General features: G+C 47.4%; 1 protein-coding gene across 2 annotated transcripts in view; it reads right to left on the reverse strand.

Annotated features, from left to right (window-relative positions):
• Positions 1-20,067, reverse strand: part of PLCH1 (phospholipase C eta 1) — an 897,070-nt gene that overhangs the window by 386,981 nt on the left and 490,022 nt on the right. The window lies entirely within an intron of this gene.

A 20,067-nucleotide genomic window follows, 5' to 3' on the forward strand; every position in this document is an offset into this window, starting at 1 on the left:
GAACGCTGGGAATTTTGAAAAAGCACAATTTTATGTTCTTTTTTCTCTCGCCATGGGGATACTATTTTCTGCCATGGAGAAACCCCTCCTTCTTAGACCTGGGAGAAAAATAAATTACACTCCATTTCGGGAATTTCAATTTACACTTTGCATACAAAGTTCCATAAATTAGGTCATCATGCTACTTTGCGTAATGACGTGCTATTTATGGTAAACATTTAAAGCAAATGCGCCATTCACTGTAAACGCACGATGACACCAGAACACAAGCAGTTGCTTTTGCCGGTGCTCTTGTTTTTTGCTCCGTCTTTAGATTTGAGGGAGCATTTCATGATAACATTTATTGCAAAATGACTGATTTGCATTGCTTGTCATTTTGTTGAATTGTGCGCAACTACACAAAGGCAAATCGCACAACTTTCACACACCTCTGTTCTCTTATGCTCCTATGAAATATGGCTGTATTATTCCAATGCAAACCTGTATGGTCACTGATACTAGCATTTTGCAGGCATGCATATCTGTAAGTTTGCAGGAAGGGAAACAGTCTGCAAATTGTTTGTGGATGCCCACAGGTATGGGGCCATTTGAATACCCTTTTACCCTTTCGTCCCCCTGGAATATTCGCTGTCCTCCCACCCTCCATATAATCCTAGAATGATGGTATGTTAGGATTTCATTCTGAGGGACTGAGACCAGGATAAGGGGGTACCGAAGGCTACAGCAGAGCTACAGGGACTGATATTTCCACAGCAGGTTGGAGAATATAGAAACGCTTAGCAGCTGGAGCCTATATTGAAAATTCCAAAGGCATCCTTCAGGTTCAGGGACAACAGAAACAGGGAAGGACGTACGTTGTTTCCTGGTCCCTATATGCAGATACACAACCATATTTTTGTACTGTTTGGATCCTACTCAGTTCGTCACATGCAGGGCGTCCTCCACATTTGGGGCCCGATGTAGGTAGGCCGTTACCGATCGGTAACGGCCGAAAATACCGATTTTTGGCCCTTACCGATCGGTAAACAGCCATCGAGATGTAGGGAACAAAAAAAAATCAAAATCGGAGTGAAAACCGATTCGGAATGAGCACCGAATGGAAAAGAATCCGATACGTACATACCGAAAATCGGATATGTAACGAATCGGTAACACACCGAATCGGATGCAAACACCGATTCGGTCAATGTACCGAATCGGTAGACACACCGAATCGGAAAATAACCGATTCGGTCCATGTACCGATTCGGTAGTGACACCGATTCGGAAAATAACCGATTCGGTCCATGTACCGATTCGGTAGTGACACCGATTCGGAATTTATCCGAATCGGCCCATGTACCGATTCGGTAGACACACCGATTCGGAATGAAGCCGATTCGGTCCATGTACCGAATCGGTAGATAGACCGAATCGGACATGAGCCGAATCGGAGAACATACCGATTCGTATGAATCACCGATCGGGAAATTCCCCGATTCCGACAGATGGGGAGATGTAGGGAGGCACAGAAACACCGAAATCGGCTCAGAATCGGTAGAATTCACTCGGTATTTACCATGGATTACGATCAGGTGGTAACCAACTCCAACCCATATAAACAGCCCCAAAATGCATTGCAACTTGCAGGATGGCAGCTTTTTATGTCATTGCGAGGCGGCTACGGCTACAGCAGGAAGGACAGAGGGAATGGCTAAGAAATGAACAGGTCTACAGACAGAGGATAACCCTGTTCATGCTCACAGAGGCAGAGATCCTACAGAGATACCGGCTGGACTCTGACACCATACTTGAGCTCATCAGGGATCTCAAACCATTCTTGGACCACCACACCCCAAGGGCACACGCCATCCCAGCACACGTCCAGGTGCTATGCAGCCTACACCTGCTAGCGTCTGGCAGCTATCAAAGTGGAGTTGCAGCGGCAGGAGGGGTGAGCCAGAGCAGCCTGTCAAGGTTCTTCCACACATTCCTTGACGCCATGATACACAGGATGGACCAATACATCTCTTTCCCTGCAACCCACGCAGAACTGCTACAAACTAAAGCTGACTTCTACCAGATGGCACAATTTCCCCAAATCATTGGTTGCATAGATGGCACGCACATTCCGATTTGCCCACCAGCGGACACAGAATACATATACCGCAATCGGAAGTCTACACACACCATCAACGTGCAGGTGATCTGCAATGCGAAGTGCACCATCACAGACCTGGTAGCAAAATTTCCAGGGAGTACCCATGACTCCTATATTTTCCAACAGAGCGGCATCTATGCACGGCTGATGGCTGGCGAATTTGGTGAAGGATACCTCCTAGGTGAGACACATCATCAGACCCCCATAACACACAGTAGCTAGGTGGAATACATGTATGCATGTGTGTAATGTTACCCCTTTCTCTTCCAGGCGACAGTGCATATGCCCTCCGCTCATTCATACTCACCCCCTACCTCAACCCCTCCACACCCAGCCAAAGGAGGTATAACCGGGCCCACATACGCACAAGGAATGTCGTCGAACGGACCTTTGGCATCTGGAAAAGTAGATTCAGATGCCTGCACAAGAGTGGAGGTGCAAGGCAGTATACCCCCATCACCTGCTGCAAGATCATAGCTGTATGTGCAATGTTACACAACCTTGCGGTGAAGAAGGGCACTGAGGTGGAGTTGTCTGACTACGAGGACCATGACGACGACGAAGCTGTGCCACTGACACAGCCAGCTGGGGTGTGTACGCCAAGTGATGGCAGATACAGACGTGAGGAGATTACAGAAAACTATTTCTGAGTGAGTACAGATGCAAAGACAGCTAAATGGTTGTTGTGAAAAAACAATTTTTAATACTGTTGCAACACAGTTACTGCACTGATGTGCAACAAAAAAAAGGTGTAATGGCAAAGAAAACAAAAGTCCAAGGTCCAGGTTGCCTCACCCGCCCTTGCAAGGCTATTTCTTTGACCGCTTGGCAGCCCCACTGGGGTGTCCCTCAGCCCCCTCAGAATGACCAGCGCATCTGCGGAGCGCCTGGTGCTCCTGCGTGGCTCTGACGCAGCGCTGGCCGGGCTGCTGCGGCTGCTGCTGTCCCCAGCATCCCCCAGGTCCAGGGCAGGATTTGCGGCAGTGTTAGAGATGATCATGGCCTCCATTGCAGTCGTGATGCGGGCCATTCCCCTTGTTATCTCTGCCGTATTTTGTGTGAGGCTGGACTCCATGTTGGCACTGCGCTGGCAGAGTTGTGCCGTTGCCGCAGCAAGGCGGCTCATGGAGCGGTTCTGCACCCGGGCATCCCGCCTGCGCACCAGCTCATGCTCCTCCATTCTGCCACACAACTGGGTAATGGCAGTGGTTAGCCTGCCTAAACCTGCTGCTACCTCCTTGTTTGAAACCACGAAGGCCTGAAATCCTTTTACCATTTCCCCCATCTGCAGGTTGTGCTGCAGGAGCTGGCGTTGGCAGGCCATCATGGATTTTGCCTGCTGCCTTTGTATCTTTACCATCTTTCCTTCGAGGCCCAGGAAGACACTGCCCTCCCGTGCTGGTGCTGCAGTGGTGGGGATGGCACGGCGCCGGGTACTGCTGCTGCCGGCCTGCTGAGTGGGCTGGGGTGCCACTGGTGGGGGTGTGGTGCTGGCCGGGGCCTGAGCCCCTGCTCCCAGGACAGGTTGTACTGGTGCCACAGCCATGGTCGTGGCAGGAGCTGGTGTAGGTGGAAGGAGGTCCCTTGTCGGGGAGTTCTCTGGGGAGAACTGCAAGGGGGTGTGCTGGGCATTTGTGGGGAGTGCAGTGCTCCAAAGTCTATTACCAGGTCTCCCTCCATACCAAGCCCTATGGTGTTTTCGTCCTCCTCCTCCTCGGCAGCCTGGCTGGTGCTCGGCCCTGCGAGTGCAGTGTCAGATGGTGCTGCTGCCTCTGTTGACATTGTTTGTCCGCCTGATGGTGCCCCTAGGTACAAAGAAGCATTTGTAAATTGAGTGCCGATGTATTACAGTCAGTACAATTAAAGCATTCCACATGTCCTTGCATCTCCTTAGAATGTGTTCCACTGTTTCCTGTCTTGTGATTCTGCACTGCCATAGTTTGCTAACTTCTGCTGACTACATGTACCATGATGCTTGTCTCTTGTATGTTGGTTACAGTACTGTGCTGGGGTTTGCCTATGCATTGTGTCTAATGGGGAGGTGTCTGGTAGGGTGTCTCATGATGCGCATGCTTCTTACCTGTAGCTGTAGCTCTGGCTGAGCTGTCCAGGGTCCCAATTCCAGTTACGCTCTCCCTCGCAAGTTCCTGGCAGTGTGGAATAAAGAGGTCGCTTGAAAGTACAAATACATGGAGTGCAGAAGATGGACTTATGACTTTAATACATATATTGCAATTGAGAGGAAATAATGCATGTTGGGATTAGAAGTTCACAAGAAACATAGGGTGTGTTAAACGCATTTTTATTGGTAGCACCTGTAGGGTGGAGCATTCATTAGGCTAACGGCTAAGCTGCTAGTGGGAGAGCTTGATTTTGAAGCTTGGACTCATTCCTGCCTTGGGAGGATAAGAAATACGAGAGCAGGTACGCTCGGCGCATTGATAAGAGTGGGGCAGATAAATACTAAGCACGTTAAGATGAAGAAAGCATTTGGCTTTTATTGAGCACATGAACATGCTAACACTAAGAAATAGTGAGAGTTTAATACGCCTCGAGAAATACCTGGTATTATATTTTGTGCAACCATGAACAAACTAACCAAATAGCAGAACTCAGCTTGTTACATTGGCGTTTAAATTCATCCCGGTTGTAATTGTGTTTCTTTAAGTAAAATAAGTAACCAGAGGCATCGAAGGTTGTGAACTTGGTAACTTAAATGATGCAATGCATTTTTAAACAAGTTGTTATAGTCGAGCAATGCTATATGTATTAATTTAAATTGAGGGGAGGTTATTATTATTAATATTAATGGACTTCTTTGTAATTTTCAGCTACCCCAGATGAAGGGCAAAAAGTGCCCGAAATGCATTGGGTTAAGAATAAAGAAGCTGCTTGGAACTACTTGTTGTGTCGGATTTGTATTCACAAAGAAGCCTGGATTGGCGCATGTTGATACGTAAAGTTTCCAAAAAACGCAATTAGTTACATATGTGGATATTGAGCGCAAGAAAAAGTGAAAAAAACTAGATAAAACATGTTTTGATTAAAACACGGATTAACATTAAAAATGGACAAATGGAATAATATGAGTTTGGATCGAGTATCCTATAACTGCAGTGCATTTTGGAGTGGAGCGTGACGTTCGCGCTCCCTATCGTTGTTGTTTAAACCCTTTAATACAGCAGCTCCTATTTTCCTCCACTAGTGAGAGGTTAGTGATGGAGAGGTAGAGATCCTGCTTCTTGGAGCCATCTCCTTCTGTGGTGCTGGTACCAATGCCTCGTCTCTACTTTCTTCTTTATGAACCTTATTGCTTAGGAGGTGGAAGCTAGGAGCAATAGAAATGGGGGAAGCAGCTGCTCCATTCTTGAGCCCTCTGTGTGTGCACTGTCATGATTACACCAGCCATTGGCTCTTTTTTTCACGGTTGCCTTTTCCCCTGTGGAGGCAAAAGCATTCCTTTGTGAGAAGTTCTTGACACAGCAAGCGAAGGGAACTGTGCCACACTGGTGCCTTCACTTGCTGAAAAGAAACAGACATGTTTTCTGACTGTGCTATCATCTGCCTCCATCATGCCTTGTCACGATGTTGGAGAAAAGCTAGTGATTGTGCTGGGATAATGCTGGGATAATGCACCCATATCTGTTTTTGTAGGTTGTGCCTAGCGGCAGCGGGCATGCACTGCTTGCTATATGAGACTGCTGTAGTAGAGTATGGGAGAGAAGCTGCGCCCACTCCCCTCCCATATTATTAATTGGCTTGTGTCATTGTCTTTCGTAAATGCTGCCTTCGGACTCCTTAATATGCTTATTATTCATTCCTTAGTACGGCCTTGTCTTAATTTGTACCACCACCTATACCACCACCACCACCAGATAAGATAGATAAGAAAATGTTTATTTTTGCTTGATTAATTAAAATCTTTGCAAATACATAACAATAAAAATTCCCATTGTACACAAATTATTACATTTAAAAACAACATTAAAAAAGAACATCAATGAAATATTCTCAGTTTGTGCAATTTGCTGTTTTAAAAGACGATTCTCATAAATTCTTGTATTTTAAGTAGTGCTGAACTGACAATAACTACCATAAATTTACAAGCCGCATGACACAGCTTAACCAAGTCCATTGTTCAAATTAGAGGCTTGGTAATTTAAAGTGCGAGTGCAGCTAAAGAATATTAAGTTAATTTTACATATGAGAAGCATTTTCTTAACCTTTGGGCAATAAATAAAAACACTGGTACAACTATAAAGTGTTATTATAAAATTTTTGGGTGCTCCCTCCTGAAGCCCTTGTACTCTTATCTTTAACGTATTTCAGTTAACAACAGGTTTTTAAGTCTCTTGGTTACCGTCTCAAAGAATTTTGTTAGCCAACAGTTAATCTGGACGTCAACAGGGTTGAAGCAGAGCTTCACTGCCTGCCTACAGGACCGGATGCCGTAATACCTGAAGAAGGGACGTAAGAAGGTGCATCTTATATCCTTTAAGTTGGGACAGTTGCAAATTACATGTATATTGTCCTCCTTCCCGCTTCCGCATAAACGAAAAGTCGGAATGCCTCCTCTCCTTTCCCATGGTGGGAGATGGGGTTTAATCGCAATTACCTCCAAACGCAGCTTTAGGAAGTTTTCTTTCGTTCATATTTTGACTTCTGCACTCAAGTAGGCTTGGGGTTTGCGACTTGCGTAGTCACCACCTCAGCGCCTCTCGCTCACTAGTAATAGTAGGGGCACTGTACGAGGCCGGAGCTGCAGCCGAGACCATCCCTCTCTTGATGCCTGCCATAAAGCACAGTCGGCCCTGCACCAGCTGGAGTGTTTTTTATTAGGCCAAAGATAGCAATGGCATTACGCAATGTCACACTGCACACTCAAATCACGGCAAGGGCAGGAAATAGGCAGGAAATAGCACCCCCTCCAGCCCCTCCGCCTGAGCCGCGACAGTGTAATCACAGAGAAAAAGGTGTCAGAGCGCTTTGTTAGGGTTTATAGCTCGGATCATATGTAACTCTCACTTCACATTGTGTCTGTGTAATTTAAAAACACTTACACATCTTCTTCACTGCACTATTTATCACTACTTTGAAGACGTTGCAGGCTGGTCTCTTCCTCTGATACTTACAATCTAACAAGCGGTGGAGAAGGCCCTTTATTGCAATGCAATAAGTCTTGCATTTGCGAGAGTTTCAGCAACTAGTATTGTAAATGACAATGCCTTTTATTTATTTTTTAAAACCCAAAACATAAATAAAAGGCATTGTCATTTGCAATGCTAATAACTCACACTCACGTGAAATCGAGACCTATTGCATTGCATATGCTTGTTTCTTTTGCAGTTGACAGTGGTGTTAAGATTCCTCATGCAAATGCACTTTTAATCCTGAAGGGGTGCATTTCAGATATACAACCGTAAAAACAGCAAAAACAGAGTATTACCCCAAATCAATGACACATTCCAACACAATGTAAACTGCATTCATATATATGCTCTCCATATCACAGATCGCCACACGGCTAAAAACCAATGAAAAATTACAAACCTGGTTCCTCAATTGCAGACAGAAAGAAACAATAGGACAAAAAAATGCAATGAGTGATAGTTCGGGCTGGACTGTTTCTCCTGGAACAAGACATACGCATATATTTCTCCTCACCAGAAGTGGCTCAGAGGGGCAGAAAACGATGGACTGGAATGCTTCTCCAGCAATTAGCAGGGTTGAGACTTCTGAAAGCATTCCATCTATTAAATTGGCTTGTTTAATAGGAGAAAGAGTTGTTGATTAAGTACCTTTCAAAATCAACACATGCCCCTAGCCGCTGATAACATTATCGGGTCGCGCAAAGAGCAAACTGTCTGAGCTGCATTTGATCTAAGCCTGTAAACCAAAGGTCCAAAGGGACATCAAACTGCACGAAATTCTGAAATAATACAGTCATCCACTCTGTAAGCGAGTACCCACAGACAACAGTTTTAGCTCATTTCCATTGGGTCAAGCCTTCAACTCAATTTATATATCAGTTGCATTCCCTACACATTAGGCTTTTGCAAATGTGCCAATTAACTATTCTGGCCCTAATTGGAAATCAATGGAGCATGACAATGGTTTTCTTTGCAATATCTACATTTACTCCTTTAAAGTTAATTACTTTCAAGCAAACACATCACCGATTATAAATTCAGGTTATATTTCTAATTAGAACTGAGACTCGACATTGAACCCCCACTACAGTAAGTATCTAGGCATGGCATTTTAGGATGATGGAAAAGAAAGGCCATTTTAACATAAGTAGTCCTAATTTCATTCTAATTTACACACATGCCTTATTCAATAGAAATGTTGCTTGATGAACACATGATTTTATTTCCCACCGAATGATTTTCTCTCATATCTTTATAAGTAAGTCGCCACCTTTTCATCTCCTCTAAGACATGCCGAGTGTTGACAAAAGTGTTATGGAGTTTTCTACATCACATGCAGCCTTTTGCAGAATTCCACTTTTTAAAACTATTATTTATTGATGGTGCTTTTTTGAAGACGAGAGTCGAAATTTGAAAACTTGACACTTGAATTGTTCTCAGCACAAATAAACTTTGCACCCTTTTTTCAATGGTAAAGTGTAATACCTACCCACCTAACGTTATATGTAGGCATCGTTTAAATTACTTTAAAAATAACCATTGTACCCATTTGCCCTAATTTATTAACGAGGCCAGTGCCATGCTGATATGAAGATGTATTTGAAATACGTAAAACAGGCGGGAAAAGCTCAGGCACAAAAAAATGCTGCATTTAAATAAGGGTGATATGTATCCTATTCTAGAAATTCTCACCAACAGGTTGCAGCGTTTTTACAAGGTAAATAAAAAAAATGTCTCTGAATCTTTGCACGAGTAATCCTCACCCAGCACAATACACAAGTATTCTGCGTGGACCTTCTGTGGTATAATCCGGTGCAAGGATTACAGATTGTCAGAATGTTGCGGCCAAATTACTAATTGAGCTAAAGGGTTTATGCACATCGGCATTCCAATTGGTAACTCCCTGAAGTGCTATACCTATATCTTCATTCATTAACACGTATCTATGCTTTACAAAATGTGATTGGTTGGCTGAATGGTTGATTTATTGGCGGACTTTTGTGTTACTAAAATTTGAACCTCTAAAATCTATGAGGCAAGATGTCAACCCATGAAGCACACGAAGTATCACTACATTTTATACATCAGAGGAAATGTAGTAGAAATCACCTTCGTCAGGGGCTTTCATGCAATTAACTGAACTACGAAAAATGATGAGGAAACTTGTACGATATGCAGAAATGAGCAATGGAAGAAAACCCATGCTTCTTTCCAAAGTAACTGGAACCACATGGGGAACAGAAACAGGTCCTAGAAATACCTTAAATGTAACTAAAATATACGAAAGAACATTTTCTGCAAAAAACATGCACAGAAGATGTAACTTTATTTATATTATGGATCACTTGAGAAACGAGGCACACAATCTGCACATATATTACTTATTTTGAATAACTTGTTAAAAATTAAAGGTTAATTAAGGTGGTTTACTGTCGGATGAAATATCTTAATACCGGATTCAACATATGTGCCTGGCCACGTCATTTTCAGTCAAGTGATTTTTTTCATTAATTTCAAAAGGTTCTAGGCTTGGGGTATTGGAGTAATCTAGTTGTGTACAAACACCACCTGGTGAAGGTTCTCAAATGGCTCAGAAAGTAGACATGAACAATTTTAACAATATGTCTGTGATGCACATAACATTTTCTAATATAATTTAGCAGAAGAATATATGGAAGAGTGTCAAAACTACTCCTGATTACTGGAGAGAATCAGAACACTGAGTCTGGACACAGAAATATGAAGGTTCTGAGTCCAGCACGGCTGCTCAGTCATTCGGCTCATCATCGCTTGCTTAGTCTTCCTTGTAAGGTGGTGATGTTTGGAGATGATATTCTGCTGGTGGTCACAGACATGGAGACATCTTTCTTTGGCAATGATAGCTGAGGGAGTACCAAAAGGCTTAGGGCTTTAAATGAATCTGAACAACTGAATGAGCCTCAACTCTACGTTAAGCCCTGTAGCACTGCACTCCTATTCAGAATCCATCCCTTTAAAATGGTCTGCAGACGCAAACCATTTGACACAAATTTAAAAATGATTTAACTATCCATGCTGGAAGGCATTAGCGATGCTAATGTGAAACTCCTCCACAACATTTTTACAACGGGATTGTCCATCTGGAGACATCAGACTATATCATGGGTGGGATGCATGGCAGTGTTTAAAACGTCCTTACATCTCAAAATACTTTAATCTGCCAGGAGATACCCTTGAGCTTCCAGAAATCACTTGTGTTGTGTTTCCAGAGGTGTTGTTGAAAATTCATTTGATATGCCCCATGTCTTCTATGCTCAAAAAAGGGAGGCCTACATGGACCTGACTTAGTGAAAAATAAACAAGCCGCATTACTGCACTATATTTATGAATGGACCCTCTGAGATGGATAAATAGTGGTGCATACCTGACCATATGTTAAGAAGGAGACCACTTTGGGTGTTAACACAAGAAAAATCTCAAACCAATTTAGAAAAACTGAGTAATTTTAATGAATAGAATGAAACCAAGATGACAAAAATCCAATATGTATATCTGGAGTTACGAAATGTAATAGTTTTAAGTACAACTAGCACCAAGGAGCACAAAGTGCCCCTCACATTTATCCACAAGGGCTGGACCGATCACAGTAAAAGGTTCAGGGCAATCCCGAAAGAACACGGATCAGATACAGGGACCAGGTTCATCCCAGTGGAAAGTTTGCCTTTTAATTTAGTCCAGTGTTCACACAAGAAGCACTCGTCGATGAGGTCGTTGACAGTGGGAATGCAAGCTGGATCTATAGAGGCACTAATTGGCAGTAGATTACTGAAGTTTTAGGCCTTGGTCAGAACTTCGCAATGGCGGTGTGGTCGTCATTGGTGTGAAGAGCTGGTCAATAATGGGAACTTTATCTTTGCAGAAAACATTAATCTTCTTGCTTCTAATGCTAAGAGCACTGGGCGGTGAAGCCTTTCCAGGACACAGGGCCTAGTCATGTCAGCGGTCAGATGCGGGTACACATAGACCTTGGTGAAGTTCTCTCACATTCATGAGGTGACTCAGGACAGTTCTTTTTAAGGCCAATAGCGATGAATCATTGGTTTATCTCTTGAAGTCCAGTTCTTGCAGCTCCTGGTGTGGCGAAATTCACTCTAATAGCAGCCAGAGTTCCAGGACCTGGAAGGGCACCCCTTGGAGGTCAAGACTCACTTCAGCGGAGGCCAGCAGCAGGGTCCAATTGGTACTGGTTAACTAGACAGGTGCAGGAAAAGGCCTCTGGAAGCTTGTTGTGTCACTGTAGCTCAAGCAGGAGGTCAACCACCTGACCCTTGAAGTTACTTCTGGGGTCCTGGGTTCAAGGCAAGCTGATCCAGTCTTCTTTCAGGCTTCAGACATCAGGTCAGTCCTTCTTTGAAGTCTCAATTGATCCATGAGTGCTCTGATAAGATGTTCTGAGGGTGCCATTGTTATACCAGCACCAACCTGTGTGTGAGGACCACACCCTTTGTCTAACTCTAATCCAGTTCTGGTTAGTTCTACCCCTTATCTTAAGCCTGGCTACAATCTGTGTAGGGTAACACAGGGAAGACCGGTCCAGCAGTGGGATGCATTTGGCATTGACAGGGAAGGCATTTTCTTAAGTCAGCAAGGAGTGGTTACAGCCCCTACGCTAATCTCTAAAGCCAGGAAGGACTGAGTGCAATCTCCAGGCCATCCTGCTCAGGAGAAGAATAACCTTCCCCACACCTGAGGCCCATTTGTCCCCTGTCTGGAAGGAATACACAGTTGTATGACACAACCACGGATGCCTAAACCACCTGTTCCTTAACAATGCAGTAGAAACAACGAATGCGTCTTAACCATGCATTTCTTTACCACGCGAGTCTTTACGACGACTTGCCTTAGGGAAAGCGCTGGACTTTGGATCTGTATAATACTTCCATTTCTAACGATAATGGCATTACTCCTAGTCCTACTCCCTCGCCTTCCTTCCATACAATTGAGGCTCCGCCTCCCACCCAGACCCACCCCCAGCATAAAAACTCTGCCCGCCCTCTCCTCCACCTGTACGTAAACAAGCCGAGCTAGCACTCAGTTGAACCACACCGGGAGGGAGGGAGGGTCCTCGAAGGAAGGCGAGGGAGTAGGACTAGGAGTAATGCCATTATCGTTAGAAATGGAAGCATTACCTCCCGTCCCTCCCTCGCCTTCCTTCCATACAATTGAGGACATAGCAAGCAGAAGAAAACAGAGACGGACAACTGAGTGATAAAGAACACCAAAATTTAATACAGTGCCCAAAACACAGCAGATCAACATCCCTGGCCCTGCATAGAGGACAAGACCCTGTGGCCCAGAACATTATCCAAATATTCCAGACTCGCAATTCCATAGTGGCGGACAAAAGTAGACGGAGAAGACCAAGTTGACGCCCTACAAATCTCCACCACAGAAGCCCCATGCAACTCAGCCACCGTAGCAGCCATACTGCGAGTGGAACGCCCCTGAACCCCCACAGGAGAAACCACACCCTTAAGATGGTAAGCCAGCAAGACCGTGGACCTAATCCAACGACTCAAAGAGGCCGTGGAAGGCTTAACCCCTTTCCGAGCCGGACCAAAGTTAACAAACAAAGAGTCCCCCACCCGGAAGGACTCAACAACATGGAGGTACCACAGCAAGGCCCGTCGGACATCCAAACAATGCAAGCGAGAATCCTCAGCCGAGGAAGGAGCAGGACAGAACTCAGGCAAAATCACCTCCTGACTGAGGTGAAAAGCCGAATTGACCTTAGGGACAAAGGACGGAACGGGAACCAGAACCACCCGATCCGAAAAGACTTTACAAAAAGGAAACTTGCAAGACAAGGCCCCCAACTCCCCCAAGCGCCTCGCAGAGGTGATAGCGACCAAAAAGCAAGTTTTAAAAGTCAAGAGACGCAACTCGAGACCCTCAAGTGGCTCAAAGGGAGGACCAGACAGGACATCCAACACCAGATGCAAATCCCAGGAAGGGAAGGACCGAACAGGGCGGGGAAACAAGTTCAACAGACCCCGAAAAAAACGAGGCATCAGAGCCCCCTCATCCTGCAAATTACGCCAGGAGCCCCTAAATGCCTGAATAGCTGCCCACTGCACCCGCAGAGAAGCCACCGACAGCCCCAGAAGAGCCCCATCCTGAAGGAACTGCATCACCAAAAAGAGGTCAGCAAGCGTGGGGTCAACACCCTTACCAGCACACCAGAACGAAAAGACCCGCCAATGCCTGACATAGGACAGCAGAGTGGAGGACCAACGCGACGCCCGCAAAGTAACCGCCAACTGGGCAGGAACCCCCAACCCAGCTAAGCCCTGCCGCTCAACAGCCAGGCCGTCAGGTGCAACCTCCGGAGAGAATCCAGGGGACGGGCCGGAAACTCCAACGGGGACGGAACCACCAGAAGGACCCACTCCCGGTCGCAACACAACTCGGTCAGGAGAGGAAACCAATTCGCCCGAGGCCAATAGGTAGCCACCAACAACACCCGAGCACAATCCCTCCGGACCCGCACCAGAAAGGACCGAAGCAGCGGAAAGGGAGGGAAGGCATACAGCAGACCCCGAGGCCAAGGACAGGTCAAGCCGTCGACCCCCAGAGACCCGGGACACCTGCCCAGAGAACAGAACTGCACCACTTTGGCATTCCCCAGATCCGCAAACAGGTCCACCACAGGGAGGCCCCAACGACCCACCAACTGGAGGAACACACCGGGAAGGAGAGAGAAATCCCGAGACGACGGAATGGCACTGCTCAACAGAACCGCCCTCACATTGTCCACCCCCCGAATGTAGAGAGCCGACAGACCCAGCACCCAGACCTGAGCCCACCGAAAGAGGATGCTGGCAATCAAGTTCAAGGACCTGGACCGGGTCCCCCCTTGACGGTTGACATAGGACTTTGCCACCAGATTGTCCGTCTGAACCAACACCCAATGCCCCCTCAAAGAGTCCTGAAAGTGCACCAGGGCAAGCACAATCGCCCTCAGCTCCCGCCAGTTCGAGGACCTCCGGGAATCCAGCAGAGACCAGAACCCCCGAACCTGCTCCGACCCCAGCCAAGCACCCCACCCGGACAGGCTGGCGTCCGTAGTCACCACAAGCGGAGCCGGAGGAGTCAGAGAAACCCCCGCCAGGAGGTGTTGGCGGCAGAGCCACCAGGAAAGCTACTTCCGGATCCGGTCCGTCATGGGCAGCAGGGACAACAGACTCTGAGACCCTGGAGACCAACCCAACAGGATCCAGTTGGCCAGGTGGAGGAGATGAAAATGAGCCCATGGAACCAAAAACACCACGGAAGCCATGTGTCCCTGCACCCGCAGCCACTGGACCGCAGGAGAAGCCTCCCGGGACATCAAGGCCCGAACCTGCGACTGAAGAGACACCAGGCGCTTGTGGGACAAGGTAACATGGCCGAGCAAAGTCTGAAAACTAGCCCCGATGAACACCAAGTCTTGAGACGGGACCAAAGAAGACTTTCCCCAGTTCACCAAAAATCCGTGTCCCTGAAGAACCTCCAAGGCCCTCCCGATGTGAGAGAGCAAAAGAGACTCACCCGCAGCATGCAGCAAGAGGTCGTCGAGATATGGATGAATGAAAACCCCTTCTGCATGAAGGAGAGCCACGAGAGGCGCCAGGACCTTTGTGAAAACCCTGGGCGCAGACCTGAGGCCGAAGGGAAGTACGCAAAACTGAAAATGGGCGTCTCCCACAGCGAACCTCAGGAAACGTTGAGAAGCAGCGGCAACTGGGACGTGGAGATAAGCGTCCTCGAGATCCATGGATGCCAGGAAGTCGCCAGGCTGAACCAAAGGAATGATGGCCTGAAGGGTCAACATACGGAAGTGTACGGGCCGAACCCAGGCGTTGACCCACTTGAGATTGAGGACAGGCCGAAAGCCCCCGGTCACCTTCTGAACCAGAAACAGAATGGAGTAGGTCCCCGTCCCCACCTCCTCTACAGGAACCCGGCAGATGGCAGTCTTGGCAAGCAAACAGGACACCCCGTCCAGCAGAGCCACCCTGCTGGGACCGGAGACAGGCAGAGGAGTCAGCCGAACCCCAGAATCCGGCGGAACCTGCAGGAAGTCTATCACGTACCCACGACCCACAGTGTCCAGGACCCAGCCATCCGAAACGTCCTGCTGCCAACGAGGAAGAAAATGCTGAAGACGACCCCCCACCGGCAGGGAACCGGCCAGACAGTAGTTGTCAGGGACCCTTCTTGGCAGGGCCCTTAGGAGCGGAGGCAGCGTGCCTGGGAGAAAAACGGGGCTGAAAACGCACCCTGCGGAAAGACTGACGAGAATCACGCTTCGGGGGAAGATCGAGGGGCCCTACTCCAAGGCTTACCAGACGGAGCCGCCCCGCCCTAATACGGCAAGGCATGCTTCCGCACCTTGAAAGCCTTCGAAATCATGGCAGGCAATTGGTCCCCAAACAGAGCCAGTCCATCAAAAGGCAATTTCAACAGAGCCGCCTTCTCCCCAGGATCAGCCTTCCAGGACCGGAGCCAGAGGGAACGACGTGCCGCCACCAAAGCCCCAGTGGACATAGCCGAAGACTTAATAACATCCGATGAAATGTCCGCCAATAGCCTAGCCTGCTGTTCCATAGCAGCCAGGAGGTCAGAGCACTCAGAGCCCTCCTGAACCGCCGTAGCCAATTTCTCGAAATCCTGAACCAAAGACTGCGCAGAGTAGGCAGAGAAAAGGCTAGCCCTCAGCGCCAGGTTCCCAGCAGCAAAGGAGCGTTTAAGGCCAGAATCCACCTTCTTATCAGTAGCATCCGCCGGGGTACAGTCCTCGGGCTGAATAGCAGTCTTGCCAATCAGAGTGGCCAGGATAGAGTCCAGCTTCAAATTGTGAGGCAAGGGGTCCTCCCCCTCCAAAAGGTAAAGTTTCTGAAGGAAGCGAGGGACCTGCAACTTATCAACCTCACGCCACTCCCTCAGCACCATGTCCTTGACCGGATCCTGAAAAGGCATGCCCAATAGGAGGGAGAAGCATACTGAGGAAAGAGATTCCCATCCGCCTCCAGCTGGAAAGGAGGGAACCCCAAATTGTCCCGCACATGAGCCAGAATATCCCATCTCTCCTCCCTGGAGATAAACTTCCCACCCGAGGAGGTAGAAGGACCATCATCATCCGACAAGGAAACCTCCCTCGCAGGATCCAGTGAGCGTGGACGAGAAGAAGCCGCAGGCACCGGACGAGCCTGGAGAGCCTTAGACACAGCCGCCTCAATCATGCCCTGCACCTCCTCCTTGGACATGAGAGGCACATCGCCCCAGAAAGGCCCCGACACCGAGGGCGCTTGGAGGGAACAGGAGAAACCTCAGGCGAGGAGGAAGAGGAAGAAGACACCATATGGTTCCGCTTAAACGCCCGCTTGCGACCCATGGCAGAAGCACAAAGGAGCAGAAAACCCCACGCTGCTACATGAAGGGAAAAATCACAACCGGGATCCAATGACAGCCCCGGCCAGAAAACCTGCCAAAAACAGGCCCTACCCTCATTACAACCAGTAAATGTAAAAAAGAAAAACAAAAACGGGCAGCAACCCGTCCTACCAGGTCTTCCAGAAGAGTGTAGTCCGGGAGGAGGCATCCATGACAGCCCGACCCGGAAACACATCCCCAGCCACAGGAGGACCGCCCAACAACGCTGCGGCTTCCCGAGTCACTGCTCCGCCCCCAAACCACGAGGGAGACGAGGAGAGGAGACACAGCCAGGAGAACGCTGCAGAGGACACCGTCGCCGCAGAGAACCAGCACGAAGACTCCCCGGCACCGCCACAGGGAGGAACTGAAAGTAAGTCCCACTAGGGAGACAAAAAAAAACAGGTGGAGGAGGGGGAGGGCAGAGTTTTTATGCTGGGGGTGGGTCTGGGTGGGAGGCGGAGCCTCAATTGTATGGAAGGAAGGCGAGGGAGGGACGGGAGGTAATTTATTATTCCAACTCCAGTCCGCACAACAATAGGGAAAGCAATGGACTTTAAAGTCCAATGCCGCTTTACCGAAGACATGTCATTGTAACAACATGCATGGTGGTAAAGGAATGCATGGTTAAGACGCATTTGTTGTTCCACCACATCTCAAAGGCAACGCGTGGTGTGGCCACCGTTGTAAGTGCTGTTTCCTGAAATACACATGACACCACAGGAGAGCAATTGACAGTCATGTGACCCTGGTCCCTGGCAGAAGGCACATTCGGATTAGGCAGGAAAATGTAAACTTGCAAAAACATTGCATTGTCTGAATAGCAATTTAAAATCAGACTTTACCATTAAAAAGGGTTGTAATATAAAATTTCAAATGAGTGGAAGAAGTAGTTCTCTATCTGCTCCCAAACTGAATTTACTGCTTATTAAGTGGGATAAGATAACCCAGTGTTAGTCTATGGGAAAGCTAGCCTTGCTGCAGTGAAAAATGATTGTTTTTTTCCACTAAACAACAAGCGAGGGGTTGCTGAACTGTTCCTGATAAGAAAGGAGACTGGCTGTACCGAAGGTGTAAGTTAACACCCTTGGGCATCCATTAAGTTGGACATGTTTGCCTCACACACCCCGAGGGATGTCATGCTTCATCATCGGCGGTTGCTCCTCGTCGGGGAGGCGGTGCAATCCCCGACGGGCTCACCTCAAAGAGGGGCTCTTTGGCGGAGATCTTTTTGTCCAGCTGCCTGTTGGTGAAGTGCGGGTATGTGGGCCAGGGCAATAGTATCCTGAATTGGAAGGGTGAGGTTTAAAATATAGTAGAGGGTACCGGAAAAGACTTTATTCTGGAGGTCCTCCTACTATCATTAAAAAGGTGTAGTTTAGCTTGTTGGGACACGGAGAGTTACGTGCCGTATTTCAAACTAGTCTAATGTGAAGGTCGGTCAACATGTTTCTCGCTTGGGGATTTCCCACGATTCGTCAGGACCTGGTAAAATTGTGGGTGGGGGGTTAAAACAGGGACATGCTAGTGTCATGAACCTCGTGTGCTTTACCTCAGGGGAAATCCTGTGCCTGAAGTATGGAGACAAAAGGAAACATTAGAGCAGGTATCATGTTAAATATCAACAATTGTCTATGGTAACAGCCAATCTAGCATCTCAGTGCAGTGAAGTGGTAGTGGTGTGTGCGGTGTCACACATACGAACATGCCTGTGATGTATGAAGAGTGTGTAGTGTAGTGAACACTCTTATACCTGTGTTCGTGGTGGGTGCGTTGTGATTTAAAAACAGTAGTTAAAACCAGTAGTTAAAAACGCAACTGTTATCTCAGGGAGAGAACTCGAATCAGGAGATGGCAAATCGTGACGTGGTTAGTTACAGACTCACCTAAAGGTCTTGGACTAATAGCCACCTGAGTTATCGGCGGGTCGGTACAACAGAAGTTGCCTATAGTTCAGGCTAGGGAAAGAGAACTAAGGTTATGGAAGTTCTTGGTATCTTTCCCCCTCGTATAGGGCACCTAGGGAGTTGTTTGATCTTACCTCAAGTTATCCGTGTCCGTGCTGAGTCACCTACCCATCACTGCCGAGCTCGAATAGGTAATGAACTAACGGGGCGTGGGCTATTTATAGGTGGACTCGTCATAAGGTTGCGTCAGTTAACGCCCTCTGTGCGGGTCACGTGGTAACCAAGGTAATACCGGCCATGATGGAGTGGTGTAACTAGTGTTTGACCTGACGTGGATTGATACAGTAACAAGGGGTTGGATGTTCACAGAGAATGCCAGGGAATGTCCTCATTCAGTCCTTGTCTGTCTGTGGAGAGGCGATGAACCCACCTTTGTTCTTTGCGGAACAGGGCATTTTTAGGGCAATTAGGACTTGCCTCAAGTATCACCCACCGTATGCAGTCGGCGCTGTGTTGTTTCTCAAGATAGTGTTTGCACATCTTGGTGTGCGATTTCTTGCACCGGAAATTACTACGGTGTTCAGTGATCCTTGTCTTAATTGTACGTGTAGTCATCCCAATGTATTTGAGACCACATGGGCAAATCAGCATATAGATGCAGTGGGTGGTGTTGCAGTTCGTGTGGCCCTGGATAACCCATTTAAAGGTGTCAGTGAGCTGTATTGTTTTCTGGGGGTTAGTGTATTTGCAAACCCCACAGTTACCGCATGGGTAGTGACCGGTGACCGGTGGCAGGTTCCATAATGTCTGTTGGGAACTTTTTTTGGTGGTCTTCGGTCTAGTGTGGATCAATATGTCCTTCACATTTTGTGACCTTTTGAAAGCAAACCTTGGTTGTTCAAAAGTCAAATCGCCTGTGTTTAGGATTCCCCAGTGGCGTTTAATTGTGTTTTTGATCTTGGTTGATAGTGGGGTGAAAGTCGTGACACAGGTTATCGGTTGGTTTTCGATGGGTAGTTTTTCCCGTCTCTCAAGGAGTGCCTCTCTGTTATTATTCCTTGCCCGTTTTTTTGCTTTCATAACCTCTCCTTTGGGATAGCCTCTGTCTAGTAGATTTCTTGATAATATGGTGGATTCCTTTTTGTAGTCTGCAATGTTACTACAATTCCGTCTGATCCGGAGGAATTGTCCGAATGGTAAATTGGACCGTAGGGCTTTGGGATGGTGGGTCTCGAAATGTAGGAGACTATTTCGGTCTCTTGGTTTCCTAAACATTGTTGTCTGGAGTCTACCGTCTACCAATTGTACTGTTAGGTCGAGAAAAGCAATCTCTTTGGGCGAGGAAGACATGGTGAACCGAAGATATGGGTTGAGTGAGTTAACCCATACGAAGAAGGCCTCATGTGAGTTAGGACGA

The sequence above is a fragment of the Lissotriton vulgaris genome, chromosome 11, assembly GCF_964263255.1.
Source record: "Lissotriton vulgaris chromosome 11, aLisVul1.2, whole genome shotgun sequence".
Taxonomy (NCBI): domain Eukaryota; kingdom Metazoa; phylum Chordata; class Amphibia; order Caudata; family Salamandridae; genus Lissotriton; species Lissotriton vulgaris.